The following is a 10,500-nucleotide window of genomic DNA, read 5'->3' as shown; positions in this document are numbered from 1 at the left end:
CCTACCCACCAAAAAGAGAGAGAGAAAAATTTAATAAATTGATACAGTGAGTCATCTTCAAGGTATATATCCAAAAGAATTAAAGCAGATCTCAAATGTTGATGAACACCAAAGTTCACAGCAATCATAACAGCCAGAAGATGCAGAAGGTGGAAGCAGCCTGAGTGTCTATTAACATATGAGTGGACAGTCTCAGTATCCACCCATATAGTAGCATTCATTATCTAGCTATAAGAAAGTTGAATGCTGATACATTTCACCATATAGATGAACCTTGAAAACATCATGCTAGGTGACACAAGCCAGACAAATGCTGAGCTATTCTATTTATGTGAGGTACCTGAGGCAGTCAGAGTGACAGAAAGTAGAGCAGGGATCTCCAGGGGCTGGGGTGGGGCTGGGGAGTCCTTGTTGGGTGGGGAAGGTGAGGACACTCTGGAGCAGGATCTGGTGGCTGTGTAACACCACTATGCTTGAAGCCAGTGACAATACATTTAAAAGTGGTTACATGGTGCATTTGGTGTAATGTGTATTTTAGCACATTTTTTTTAAAAAAGCAGCAGTGGCCCAGTGGTGGGGTTGTAGTTGGGAACATTAGGGATAGGACAGAAGGGAAAGCCAGTTCCCTGTTACCTGTAGAAAATATGCATGAGCCAAAGAATTGGTCTCCCTAGCATTTTTCTCTGCAGCTGGCCTACTGCCTAACAGCTACCTCTGTGTGCAATGTCTAACCCTCCTGTCAGAGCTGACAAGAAGAATTGAATACCCATCACATGCTGGCTATTTTCAGCTTTTACCAATACTCAGGGTGTATAGGCTAACTGTAGGAGGCAGCTCTGAAATGGCCGCCTGCAGGAGGTTTGACTGGAGTTCCCAGGCATCCCTCAGCTTCCAGCCAGAGAAGAGAAACTTGTAGCAAAGATCAATGCATGACAGCACCCTTCCCAGGCATCAGGTATCCAATGAATGGACCTGGGGCTTCTCTGTAGCTGGAGGGGACACACAGAGCAGAGGCCAGTGTACAGCACAGACTTTAAGTTTGTAAACTAACTGGGTACCATCTGTGGCTGTGATTATTTGCACAGGGATCTGACTAGAAGAAAGTGATCCAGAAACCCATGAAGTTTTTGAAGTGATTTCATTGGGGAAAAAGACTCCCACCATCTATAAACATCCACATGCTGGCTCTCAGGACGAGAAGACCTGTCTGTCAGCTAGCAGGCTACCTGACCACCGGAGACCACACTGGACCTGGATGAGTGGCCAGCACATCCCCCAGAGGTCTGAAGGTGCTGCATGGGACAGTAAAACTTGGAGAGAACTGTGTCCAGGCCATGTGGGAAGGTGGTCAAGGATGCCTCTGGGACAGGAGTCCCTTGTGTTTCTCCTTTGCTAGCAGAGTAATAAAACTTGTTTTTCCTTTTTCTCAAGGGAAAAATAAAACCCTCTATTATTCATGGTACATAAGCAAACAGTTTCTCGCTGCCTTTCAACTAGATGAGGCCAAGGTACTTAGTTTAGAGCCATGAAATATGAGCTGGTCTGTGTGTGTGTGTGTGTGTGTGTGTGTGTGTGTGTGTGTGTGTGTGTGCATGCATGCAAAAGTGTGCTCACTGGGCTGTGTTTAAAAGGCACTGTTTGCAGGAGCTTAGGTAGGGTTCAGTGGCAGGAAGCCAGCCTAGCATACATCAGGCCCTTGGTTCCATCCCTGGCATTGCCACTCCCTTCTTTTTGTCTCCAGTCTATGACAGCAAGAACAGGCTTCAAAGACCAGCAGCTGGAAGGTGGATGTAAAGGAGGACAGAGGGGCAAATGGGAAGCAATATGGGCACCTGGCTCCTTGGAGCTGTGAGCAAGCCCTGGCCTGCACAGGCTGTCCTGCACAAGGCCTCTGACATTTTGGTCAAGTTTTTATGCCCATCTCTTTCTGTGAACCTGCCTGCATTTCAAAGGCTACATACCTGTCTATAATTGCCTTTCTCAGACACCTGGACAGTGGGCACTTTGGAGGGCAATGGCATTCCACCCATGAGATGAGATCATGAAACAATTACCCTAGCCCAGGTCACGGGGTGAAAGAGGTGGGAACCTTGTTGTGCTGAGTGACCGTTGTTACTGGATAGCCTGGCTACAGAGATGGTGGCTTTCTCTGAGGGGCACAGGTTATGCTATCATTGGCTTTATCTGGTGTTGGTATCAGAGGCTCAATGGTTTCCTGTTTCCATGGTCCCATGGATAGCATGTATTTTGACGTCCCAGCTCCAGTGGCACTCTCTTCCACCACTGTCATCCTGCTGAGTATGATGGTGACTTTGCCCCCAAGGGCTAGGCTACTGGCTTGCTCTAGGTCATCCTGGAGGTGGGTGGAGCCTAATCCTTCAGCTTTTGCAAAGCATCTGCAAGCAAGTTCCTGAAGAAGTCCCTTTCTGTACAGTCATTCCTATCCCTAAGTAATATGCCCTGACTCAGCTATCAGGGAGGGCAAATTCTTGAACTGAGCTTATTATCTATGCAATGGCTGGCTGATGAGCCACATTCCCCCATGGGACTGGATGAGGGCCCAGCACTGACCTGCAGGTAAGGGCAGAGTGGGCTCCCAAACTCTGCATTCCACCAAGAGAAATGCCCAGTGCTCACATTGTCTAGTGAAAGATGTACTTGGTCACCAGCTGACACAGCTCAGGAATCTGGCTCTCGGTCCCCAGAAGCATGTGCTCCACAAAGAGTGCAATGGAGAAAACCTGATTCCACTGGGTTCTGTCAAAAGAGGGTGTTACACACTCAGCTCCAAACGAGGACTCTGAGGCAGGAGGAGGGGATGAGAAGGAAGGTGTGAGGCAACACTGGAGGATGAACTGACAGGAAAGGTTATCCACCAGCCCTGTCCTCAGCACTCCCACAGCTCTCCATGCAGGCAGGACTTGGAGTCTCACTTTGCTACCTCAGCATATGAGGTACTGCCACTGTACCCACTCTCTCATAATCCTGCACATAGTGAGTCCCTCTTGATCCTCATGGCCCTCCCCAACCATGAAGGCCTGCCCCTCTGCTTGTCCTGCCTGACTCTGTCTGTTCTCATGGCTCTCTGCCACCAAAGTGGTTCTCAAAGTGCAGCTTAATAACCTGCCTGACTTTCTGTGGCCCTGGGGTACCATGGCCTCCCTGAATGTGGTTTTTCTGTTTCTCCAGCACTAACGATATGCCTGGCACTTGACATGGTTTATCAAGGTCAGAGTGAGTGCACAAAAAGCCCCTACCATGGCAGGAGCACCTGCTTACCCTCCTGCCAACTGTACCAGGACCTGGATTCCACTGAAGAGCACAGGCCAAGCATGCCAGGGTGAGCCAGGCTCTGGGTCTCACCTGACTTTTTCAGTGACAGCTCTGGCTGTGCTCCTGCTGTCTTGAAAGTACCAATCTGAGCAGACAAGCTCCAGTGGTATGAGCAGCTTCTTTCCCAGATGCATCCAGGCCTGGGGAATTGGCTTTAGGGTGTCTCTTGTCAGAATTTCAGCACAAGTCATTGCAGCAAACACATATAGTGTCTAAGAAGAGCAGAGCAACCATGTGACCCCATGGGGCCCCTGCTTCTCCACCCACCTGCTTCATTGGCTGTGGTTTCCTTAGGCCAGAGCTTCTGGCAGGGGCAGTGTGTCCTTGCATTCTAGGTTCTTAACCTGCTCCTTTGGGTCTTGGGATACAGGAAGCACTAGCCAGCTGTTCCCAAAATCTCTCAGATATGCTGACTCACATGCCCCTAAAGGGTCTTTTCTTGTGCTCCCGTGGACAGACCAGGGACTGGGCTTTCATCCCAACTCACTGCCAACTGTGTTATGCTTTTGTGCAGCTTCAGTGAGGCTCTGCAGAACGTGCAGGTGGATGGTCACAATTCTGGAGAATTTGTGCAGCCAGGTCCTGAAATGTGGATAGGCAAGGTGCACCCACAGCAAGCAGAGCCCATCCTTGGGCCTCCCTGAGGCTGCTCATAGCTCACAGACACAGGACCACAGGACCATCTGCAGAAATTGAGGTTTTGAAAATTTTTCAATATGTATTTTTAAATCATAAAGATGTGTTTTCCTATGGGAAATCAGAACTATTCAAAAAACATGAGAAAGAAAATTACAAGCCAGACTTCCAATCTCCTGGCTTCTTTTCAGTACAGCCTCTAGCCATTTTCCCAGCTGTGTCTTTCCTCATAATCATCCTCAAATCAGAATCACTCTGTTCCTGATTTTTTCCACTCAGGATTAGATTATAAGAATACCTCTATCACTCATTTTCTGTGAAAATATTGTTTTCAATGGTTGCAAACAACTATTTTAAATTTGTCCTACTTTAATATGTCCCTCCTTCATTTATTTGGACACTTAAATTGTTTCTAATTCTTCTTGATCAGAAACAAAGCTGAAAAGCCTTGCTGTGAGCACCTGCCTGGACTTAGCTGATACTCACAGCATGGCAAGAAGCTGCAGGGGGCAGGCTTCCCAACCACCATGCCATGTGACCACTGCTCAGCACCTGCCCAGGAAGACTGTAAGCCTGCCCTTCTTTTGGAAAACTCAGTTTTGCCAGATGAGCAGGCACAACTGGCATCTGAAGACTTTTTATCTTCTCTTGACTGACTGGTTGGGCTGAGCATGTGAGCAAAGCCTTCTTGAAGCCTGCCAATTATGCCCTGTACAGGTGACTAATAACTTCTACCCATTTTTAAAAATAAGATATATTCTGCTCAGTCCCTGAAACACCTTGATAACATTTTATTATGCTGGCTAGAGTATGTTCTCCCACATTCTTTACCTTCTTTTTCTGTGCTGCATGTGATTGCCAGGCATCTGAGTTTCCATCTCAGGCTTGGCTGCAGCTCTGCAGTTAGCACTTCTCTAGCACGTCTGAGACTCTTGGTTTCCTCCCCAGCTCTAGAAACAAAAAGTGTCAACCATTCCACTGAGTTTCACTTATTATTTTTACCTTAAGAGGTTAGTTACATATGTATCTTAATTTTGTCAAGAGAAACTCAACAATTTCAATAGAATGTTACAAGGAACCTGGAGAGCTTCTTAAGGTACTAGTATGCCCCATTTCTCGAGGCCTTGGGGAGTGATAAGAACTGGTCATGTGTTCTGTTCAGGGGACATTCTGAGCCTAGCATCCTGCATGGCTTCATTATGTTCTCCCACACCGCAACATTAGATCTCAGAAGCTGAGTTCCCATGTTTGCCCCTAGTCAATACCATGCAATTTCCACACACATGATCTTCAGTAGGTACCTGCCTTTAGCTCCTCCCAGGTAGACACTCTCATAGTCAAGAGCAGGAAGTCCCTCAAATAGTACTGAACCAGCTCCTGCTGCAGATCCCTAGGGAACTGCCCAAGAAACATGCCCAGGGTAGTCTGCTAGAAGATTTCTACTAACTTATCTGCCTGTAATTTAGGGAGAAAGCCAGAATGGATTGAGACAATTAAAGCCACACTCTAAGAAAAGCTTGCTCTCTAGGAGAGAGACCAATGTCTTAGCATGGAAGAAGGGGATACACTCCTTTCATTGCTAGTATTTGCTGAGAAAGCTTAATGGGACCTTTCCTGGGTCTGAGCCTCAGGATTGGAATGGTCAACTTAAAGCAGGTAGTAAGCCCTGTGCCTGCTGGAACATGCTCCAGTTCACCATACTGCTGATCAGTGCACCATTGAATCACCTCACAGGATCCCTTGATGGAGTGTGACTTAAAGGCTTCTCACCTCCTGGAGACTTTTACTCCTTCAGCAGAAATTTCAGAATAAAGGCAGGACATGAACTTGAGCCTATTCCACATGGAAAGTGTGAAAACTATAAGTCCCAGAATTTACTAGGTGCTAGCTGCTGTCTGCCCGCTAATGGTCAGGCCACTTTACTTTGTGGGTAAAGTCTGCATCAGGCCAATCTTGAGCAGTGCTCACTTTTTACATCTGTGATATACTGGGCCTTGACCAAGAGCTCTTCCAGATAGTCCCTGATTCTCCAGCTGAAGGGGACACTGTTACAAGTACCCTCAGGAAGGCTCATATGGTTCTACACCATGATGGTAAACATCTCACTCTTGGATCTGCAGGTAGGTGAGGTGAATGAGAGGTGAAGGAGCTGTGGGCCAGGGGTGGCTCCATGGTAGATTGCTTGCTTGGCATGTGCAAGGCCTTGGTTCCAATCCCTGTAACACATAAAAATAAAACAAAGCTGCACAGACAGTTGCTGTCTCCCTTTATGGCCAGGGCTCCTGCTTAACAAGAACTGGAGGGTTACCTCATAACCTCTGTTTACAGACAGAATGAAAGCAGGCCATCTATGCAGGGCCTAGGAGGGGTCCAAAGCCTCAGGCAGAACCAGGTCTCTAAGGCCTGTGCCTGTCTCTCTCTTGCATCTTATTGGCCCACATTCCAGAATTGAAGTCTGTGCAATCTGAACAGAAAGCTTGGGGAGGCCCCACACAAAATAGGGAACAGTATAATGGAACATGAGCATGATCAAGGACATATTTTTTCCTAAGGGAAGTGTCCCCACTGCACACAGAATCCAACTTGACTTTCTGAACTATCACAGGTGCACTGAGAGGAGAAAATGAGGAGAGAGACAGGACAAAGACCTGCCAGGATGCCACAACCTCGCAGAAGGAGCTGACGAAACATTCCTTGGAAAGCAGTGTCTACGTTCTCAAGCCCAGGAAAGTGACTAAGGGTGCTGTGTGGATTTTCATTTACCTTATATTATTCATCACAAGCAAAATGTTCAATGATTTACTGTTACTAAAAATATACATCCACAGCTGCCCAGGTTGGTGAGTCTGGTCCAATCAGAAGCTCCAGGTTGCCATCTCTGTCAATGAGAGAAATTATGCTGGCCAGCAGAGGGGTGACTGTGCTTTGGACCCACTTCCAAAGGGTATGTCTGCAGCAGGGGTGGGACAGGGGACAGGGACAGTGGCTCAGCATCATAGCCAGTGCTGTTCTTGACACCTCCTTCCTCTGTGTCAACAAGCTTTCTAGCCTACAAGCCAGGGCTACAAATTGAAGTTTCCATCACTTTTAAGTATAAGAGACTCACAAATGCATTTGTCTTAACATTATAAGCAGGATGTATGCAACTTAATTTTACATCTAGTAATAGTAACTAGTGCCTTGAAAAGATGAAGAAGTATTTGCTGCATTTTATATAATTTTTTTCAGAACAAGCGTACTAGGTTCTAAAAACAAATCGAATAATGACCAACTTCACTATAAAATGAAATAAATATTTTTTTAAAATGTAGCTATAGATAAAATATAATAAAGATGAAGAGACCAAACTAAATTTGATACAGACAAAGTTAAATAAGAAAATATGTTTATCAAGAATTCAGCTTTTCTTGAAGGTGTTTCTGTAACTAACCCTGAGTACTTTAGACTGACAACGGTTAATTGGTTGAATTAACTACATCTCACGTTCATGCTAAAATGATATATTTTTTACATAATGAAAAGTGCCACAATTTATTGTGGAAAAAGGTATAATTAAAAAATATTTATGTTGAAAAAGAAAGTGAAGCCCTTTGTAGGGAAATTTTTTTTCTGAGTATACAATACAAAGGATTCTACAGCGAATTTAAAAAATATCTACTGAGAAAACAAACATCCCATTAGTCAAGGACATCTCTTGTCTTAAGACCCCAGGCTAGAACATGCACAGAGGATGTAGGAGAGGCAGTGAAAAGACCCTGGGTTTGAGCAGCTGAGAGCCCTGAAAAGGGATCCATAGTAATGCAGTCACCACAGAGGGTCTCCAGGAGACCAAATTTGAAATAATTTGAGAATTGAAAAAAAAATGAAGGCAACAGGCTATATAAAATGATTAACTAAAAACCAGAAGACTTCTGCCAGAAAGGACTCCAAGGAGGCCAGCAATCTAGCTCCAATGGTATGTGACATTAAGTCTGAGACACACAGTGCTGGTGAAGTGTCACAAGATCCTGTGACAGACCAGCAGTTTCCCAAGGGCCTGCCAGCCCCAGAAATGGGCATTGAGGGTACTGTGCAAACAGGTCCAATTGTTCTTGGGTGTTGCTGGTGACCAGAAGAAACTGGTCCTAGGTGCTGTGGACCATGGGACAGTGAAAAGGGAGGCTGGCAAACCCAGTAAGGCCAGAGCAATAGTGGCAAAGGAGCGATGGGACATGGCTTGGACATGTGCTAAGAAAGGGAGACCATCCAGGGAGACAAAAGCATGCTCAGTTTCTGGGCTCACAAAAGTCCTTCAGAAGGTGTAACTACGAAAGAAGTCAAGGAGCACTGCAGAGAGAACTCAAAATGGAAAAGATCCTGTGGTGAGAAAGCCAGCACCCATGGGCCCTGGCTGCCCAGGACTCTGCCATCACCCACATTCCCCCTGTGAACCATGTGAGGCAGCAGACCTGGAGCCATGGGGTCAGAAGAGCAGAACTGGAGGGACCTTGGAGGACCTCATTGGCCTAATATCACCCTGCCCACAGGTAGTTTCAGACTCTTAGACTCTCCATCTGAGACCCTGAGCAAACCTCCTGTCCCCATGGCACAGGCTCTTTAAAGATTGTCTCAAGTCTGAATAAAAGGGTTATGGTTTTGTAAAAAAAGGATCATGGATAATAAATGACACTCCTGGGTTCCTATTTTTGTACTTTCTGTTACTTCAAGCAGTAGCCTGAGAAGATAATTTCTGTTACTTCTCTGCACATCTCCATCTCAATTTTAATAACCTTGAATGGCAACCCTGGCTGCTATTTATGACATGCTGGCCAACATCCTATGAGAACAATATTTTTTAAGATCTCTATAATGAAATAAAGTAAAGCACACAAAAGCAGAGAAAGGAAGCCAACAATCCCCATGACCACCATTCAGGTGGCCAACAATCTTCCATGACTAAATCCAGGTGGTCAATAAACACCCCAAGACCACATGCATGGCCAACAACCACACATGACCACCATCCAGGTCTGTTTTGGGATCTTGGAGCAAAAACATAGCTCTGCCCTCCTCAGGTAGAGAAAAATACACCTGGTGTTCTCCTTCCCCTGAGATGGTATAGCAGGTCCCTGAACTGCTCACTGCTCATAGAACCTGAAGGTGCCGGCCTCCTGGAGTGCATCCTGGTTTGCAGCTTCTCTCCCCACCCACTCCTTCAGACTGCAGAGCTTGTTCTCTTCTTGCTTCTTTAGAAGGATGGAGAGGTGCATCTTGGATATCCACAAAAACAAGGCTGTGAAAAGGCAAAAGGTACATAATTAGGCCACCTGTCAGCACCAAATTGGAGGCTCTGCTGTGCTGCTTGACCAGTTCTCTTGCAGAGTGAAGCCACAGGTCCCCTGGCCAGGCCAACTCTAGAGCAGAATTCAAGAGATGTCCTTAGATTCCCGCTATGCCAGCTGCATCTGCCAAGACACAAGAACCTAGAAGGGCAGCTCGCCACACTCAGCCACCTTATCCCCACTGCTCAGGAAGGGCCTGCTGGGGTAGGATGAGAAGCAGGGACATGTCTCCTACTACTGCCACAATGTCCCTTTTCAAGAGGCTGAGGAGGATGGTGAGTGTCCTCATGTTGTGTGTGCAGCTCTCCTCATCACTGAGCATCCCCATGGCACTTTGCACACAGCTCCTCAACAGTCTGGTGGTGTCCAGAACCTGTGCCTGCCAAGGGAGACAGCACATCATCTGCTGCTGCCATGTCCAGGATGGGTGAAAACTATGCTGCCCACACAAGAAGGTGACCTTGTGTCCACATGCACAAAGCAACAGTGGCCAGTCTCCATAGTGAAGCTGACCGATTGACCTCCCCCAGCTGATCCCTGTGAATTGGACAACTCCCAGAGGACCACCATCAAGGTGGTAGCTGATGTCACGGATTTGGCCAGTGGTTGAGGGACAGGGCAGAGCTAACTAGAAGCCTTCATAAAGAAGGAAAAGGAAAATCTTGTCCTGGTAAATCCCCAACACTTCTAGCATAAAGAGAAGGCAGGGCTCAGCATGACCCTGGCACAGCTGCCTGAGCTCCTCCAGCTCAGCCATCTGCAGCCAACAGGGGAACAGAGGAGAACTCACATCACCTCCCCTCAGATTGGTGGCCTCTCATTCCATCTCCTCTGGACTTTCCTCTTTCATTTCCATTCCTGCCACCTCCCTGACTTACTGGTCTCTGCCTCCATCACCTCTTCCTGGTTGCTTTTTGATGCAAGCAAAGGGAACACAATCAAGTCACCACTTGGAGAAGGAAGGGGGTGGGTGGTACCGGTCTTTGCCTAGGCTGAGCCTCACCAGGGTTTTCTGTCCTAAATTTCAGTGGCAGCCCCAGTTAAGGGGACATCTGTCATCTACTAGTCAGGTGCCCCACAGCCTAGGCTGAGGGCCTGGCACATGATCCAAAGAACACCAGCTAATATACTGGATGCTGCTTCTTGGCCTTCCCAAGGCCCTGGTTATATTGACCATGCACCAGGCAGTTCAGTGCCACATCCTGAGTTC

At 47.0% G+C, this 10,500-nt stretch overlaps 1 pseudogene; it reads right to left on the bottom strand.

Annotated features, from left to right (window-relative positions):
• Positions 1–3,671: 3,671 nt before the first annotated feature.
• Positions 3,672–9,701, bottom strand: LOC144373521 (E3 ubiquitin-protein ligase RNF213-like; annotated as a pseudogene).
• Positions 9,702–10,500: the final 799 nt, after the last annotated feature.

This window comes from Ictidomys tridecemlineatus, unplaced genomic scaffold (genome assembly GCF_052094955.1).
Source record: "Ictidomys tridecemlineatus isolate mIctTri1 unplaced genomic scaffold, mIctTri1.hap1 Scaffold_42, whole genome shotgun sequence".
In the NCBI taxonomy this organism is placed as follows: domain Eukaryota; kingdom Metazoa; phylum Chordata; class Mammalia; order Rodentia; family Sciuridae; genus Ictidomys; species Ictidomys tridecemlineatus.
This window is presented reverse-complemented; position numbering and strand designations above follow the sequence as displayed.